This window comes from Rutidosis leptorrhynchoides, chromosome 2, assembly GCF_046630445.1.
Source record: "Rutidosis leptorrhynchoides isolate AG116_Rl617_1_P2 chromosome 2, CSIRO_AGI_Rlap_v1, whole genome shotgun sequence".
Taxonomy (NCBI): domain Eukaryota; kingdom Viridiplantae; phylum Streptophyta; class Magnoliopsida; order Asterales; family Asteraceae; genus Rutidosis; species Rutidosis leptorrhynchoides.
Window position 1 is genome coordinate 151612798 of NC_092334.1, and position 5324 is coordinate 151618121.

Genomic DNA, 5324 nt, shown 5'->3' on the forward strand with positions numbered 1-5324 from the left:
GTAGTTTTTACCAATTTTGTTTTGCTCGCCATTTCTTCGTTTCTAATCTGTTTTGAGTGATTTAAGCGGCCACGGTTTCGTATTGAACTTGAATTTATGAAACTAAACAGAAAAGGTATAGGTTTATAGTCGGAAATACAAGTTACAAGTCGTTTTTGAAAGAGGTAGTCATTTCCGTCGAAAGAACGACATCTTGATGACTGTTTTGAAAAACATACTTTCACTTTGAGTTTAACCATGATTTTTGGATATGGTTTCATGTTCATAAGAAAAATTATTTTCTCAGAAGTATAGCTTTTAAATCAAAGTTTTTCATAGTTTTTAATTATCCAAACCAAAACAGCCCCCGGTTGTAACTACGACGGCGTAAATCCGGTTTTATGGTGTTTATCGTGTTTCCGGGTTTTAAATCATTTAGTTAGCATATCATATAGATATAGATCATGTGTATAGTTGATTTTAAAAGTGTAGTTAGAAGGATTAATTTTATTTGCGAACAAGTTTAGAATTAACTAAACTATGTTCTAGTGATTACTAGTTTACAACTTCGAATATGATAGCTTTTTATGTATGAATCGAATGATATTATGAACATCATTACTACCTTAAGTTCCTTGGATAAACCTACTGGAAAAGAGAAAAATGGATCTAGCTTCAACGGATCCTTGGATGGCTCGAAGTTCTTGAAGCAGAATCATGACACGAAAACAAGTTCAAGTAAGATCATCACTTGAAATAAGATTGTTATAGTTATAGAAATTGAACCAAAGTTTGAATATGATTATTACCTTGTATTAGGATGATAACCTACTGTAAGAAACAAAGATTTCTTGAGGTTGGATGATCACCTTACAAGATTGGAAGTGAGCTAGCAAACTTGAAAGTATTCTTGATTTTATGTAACTAGAACTTGTAGAATTTATGAAGAACACTTAGAACTTGAAGTTAGAACTTGAGAGAGATCAATTAGATGAAGAAAATTGAAGAATGAAAATTTTTGTAGGTGTTTTTGGTCGTTGGTGTATGGATTAGATATAAAGGATATGTAATTTTGTTTTCATGCAAATAAGTCATGAATGATTACTCATATTTTTGTAATTTTATGAGATATTTCATGCTAGTTGCCAAATGATAGTTCCCACATGTGTTAGGTGACTCACATGGGCTGCTAAGAGCTGATCATTGGAGTGTATATACCAATAGTACATACATCTAAAAGCTGTGTATTGTACGAATACGAATACGGGTGCATACGAGTAGAATTGTTGATGAAACTGAACGAGGATGTAATTGTAAGCATTTTTGTTAAGTAGAAGTATTTTGATAAGTGTCTTAAAGTCTTTCAAAAGTGTATGAATACATATTAAAACACTACATGTATATACATTTTAACTGAGTCGTTAAGTCATCGTTAGTCGTTACATGTAAGTGTTGTTTTGAGACCTTTAGGTTAACGATCTTGTTAAATGTTGTTAACCCAAAGTTTATAATATCAAATGAGATTTTAAATTATTATATTATCATGATATTATGATATATTAATATATCTTAATATGATATATACATTTAAATGTCGTTACAACGATAATCGTTACATATATGTCTCGTTTCGAAATCCTTAAGTTAGTAGTCTTGTTTTTACTTATGTAGTTCATTGTTAATAAACTTAATGATATATTTAATTATCATATTATCATGTTATATATAGTATAACAATGTATTAATATGCTTCATATATATTTAGTAAGACATGGTTATAACGATAATCGTTATATGTATCGTTTCGAGTTTCATACGTCAATAGTCTCTTTTTTAAGTATATAACTTATTGTTACTATTTTTAATGAGATACTTGATGATCATTATATCATGTTAAACATATATATTTATTCATTTATGTATCATCATGTCATATACAACTTATAGCGTTCGTGAATCATTGGTCAAACTGGGTAATCAGACGTTTACAAAATTTCCGTTTCAATTAACCAAGTCTTAACAAGTTTGATTGCTTAACATGCTGAAAACATTTAATCATGTAAATATAGTTTTCATTAAACATATAATCATAGAAAGGTTCGGAAAAGTTCGGGTCACTACAGTACTCATCTAGAAATTCTTCATAACTAGAAGGATATAATACATGTACCTCATTGCTTTGAATGTTTGAGTTCTCGCCTTCTTCTCCTCGGAGGCAAGATTCAACTTCATCTTCACTATGAACATCTTGACTTGGAGAGCATCTTAAAACCATGAGACAAAAGTCTTCATATTCATCTTCATCTTGAGTATCTATCTAATTCCCTCCAAGACATTCAAGTCTTGTTAGTTTTTCATTGAACCCATTCTTCTTCAAGTAACTTGAGGCTTCTCCATCTTGAGGACATAGTGTATCCCAAAATTCCTTTGCACTTTCATAAGAAAGCATTTTAATTCTTTCTTCACTTGGAAGAACTCTATGAAGTAGTGATATAGCATAAATTTGGTTTAGCATTTTGTTCATTACTTCACCATCTTGGAATTTTGGGTACACCATATTTGAAGATTCATGAGGATCAAGGTTTCCTCCCTTGATGATCCTCTATATGACATAATCCTTTGATTTGACATAGATCTCAAATCTTAATTTCCACACATAGACATCCTCTTTATCAAAGATTGGTGCTTCTCTACCCAATCCTTCAAGGTATGTCATTGTTTGAGTTGATCCCAAGAACGTTTAACTCAGGTTTTTGTACAAAATGAATTTTGACATAATCAAAAATGTTTCTAGAGCAAAGGTTCGAGCAATCACTTTGATACTAATTGTAAGTAACTAGAGGAGGGGGTGAATAGTTACTTAATACGATTTTTAAAACTTTTTTGATGATCAACAAGATTTGATCAACCTTGATCAACTTAATAAAGTCAAACTCAATGTGTGTAGTGTGTATGTTTGAAGTAATGCTGAAAATAAAGTAAGGAACATAAACACAAGGATTTATAGTGGTTCGGGTGGATGTTAACTAATTGATATCGCTTTAAACATACATATATTTCGACGCAATATCATTTATATTTCATCGGCTTTTACCGAAGCGAAGACATTTAAATGCATAATTCACGAGAAAAACGGCAAAAGTAAACGCGAGCTTGAAGTTTGAAGAAACGACGATAAACGACGGATTTAAACCAAATATATATCGAGATAATGTTACTCGAATGCAAGTTAAAGATGATCGAAGAAAAAGAGTTCATATGAAAGTTCCAAGTCAATATACGTCAACATGGTATCAACAAAGAACAAACATAAAATTAAAAATAAAAAACTGCAGTTTACTCCTACGCGGATCGCGTAATACCTTACGCGAAACGCGTAATGTTGTGGCTAAATTCCAGATTCTATTTAACTCCTACGCGAAACGTGTGAAGACCTACGCGAAACGCGTAATGTCGAGACCAGATTCAGATTCAATTTCACATGGGACTGTTGCTTTTGAGTATAGTATTACTACTTTTTTAGCTTTACAGATACACAAGAATATTACAGTTCAAGGGCACTTTTGATCAACTCTTCAACTCTCAGATAAATACAATACGAAGTACTAGTGCAAGGAAGATATACTACATATACACAACATCCAACAACACACATACAGAAAAATATAGAGAGAGTAGAGCAGAGAGAATTTATTTTATTTCCTTCAAGTATTCGTACCATTTTATTGTTCCATATTAATTTCCAAGGTTCAATTTTTAGGATAGTTTCAATATTAAGGGTGTATTATTCGTGATCAAGGGTATTATTGTGCGAGTAAAAAAAGGGTGTTGTTATTGTAATTTTCTACCGTTTGAAGTAAATGAAAGTGAAGATTTTCGTAAGTATATTCTATTAAAATTATCGTTATCAATTTTTATCGTTGTTATTATGTTTGTATGTTTATATTTTTATGTTTACCCTAGTATAATGAGTAGCTAAATTTCTCTAATGTTTGCTTAGATGTAGAGCCCCTAGTGAAATGGATTGTTATCATTTGTAAAAATTAAAATTTAAATTAAGTATTTTTAATATTGAGCCTAATTAAAAGAACCATTATTATGTACTTGGACATTTAACCCTTGTCACTTAATTTATCAGATTCAAATAACGAAAGTTATTTTTATTTATATAAATTAAGCTTCAACATTAAAAGTGATTTAGACGAACTTATGAATAATTTATTAACACTAAATTAGAAATAAAGTTCGGTGGTTTGGGTAATATCATTAGGTATATAATAGTGAAATTGTAAAAAGGAAAACCGTTATGATTTGGGTTTTGGCGAAAGTCATTACTAGGTTAGGTCTCAATTTAAATACTTGGGGAATAGTACCTATCCAAATAAGATAAAATGAAAATTAGACTTAATTTAGCTAGTTGAAACTTTATTTATTCGAAAGAAAAATATAAGGTTTTATACTAAACATTTTAATAGAGCCTAAACTTAAAACAATCCATGGATCTAGAGGTGACACATTTAAGTAAACACTCCTATTTATATATTGCAAATAATTAAATTTGTTATTTATTTACGTATTATTATTATACAACAAAAATTGAAAATATAAATCAATATACTTCGGTTGAACTAGTACTGTTTTGTCACATCCAACATAACATACGCGTATCGCGTATATATTCACATGAACCGCATATCTACAAAAACATACGCGTATCGCGTATAGGTCTACGCGAAACGTGTAAGTGTAGTACTAGCACTGTTACAAATTTTATTTAAATTCTAAGTTTTAAATTAAATCTTTTATTACTATTTTAAAGTAATTAATTTATAATTAGTTTAATTATTATAATTTCCTATAATTCATCTTTAATTTAATTAAAACTTATTATTTAATTAATTTAAATGAAATTATATTATATGTTATTGCTCAAAACAAAATTCTAATCATTTAGTTTTATTACAAGTTTTATTAATTACCATTTAGTAATAAAATTGTTGTATCACCATTAGTATAGTTTCATATTAGTTTACTTTTAAGTTAATAATTATAAATCATGTAATCTTGTAATTTTAATTAATTAGTAGTTTAATTAAATTAAGATTAAGTTATATTTTATTATTATTATGCTAAATATAAATTCCTAATCTAAAACCCCCTTTAAATAAGTTTAACTTCAAAGACTATTAAAAAACCATTAAACACTCCATCTCCCTGTGGAACGAATCGGATTTACCTATAAAACTAAACTACGCGGATAGGACCAGTTGTCTATATATGTGTGAAATCAACCTGAATTCATTAAAATACCATATATACAATAAATCAATTCGTGTAACAAAACA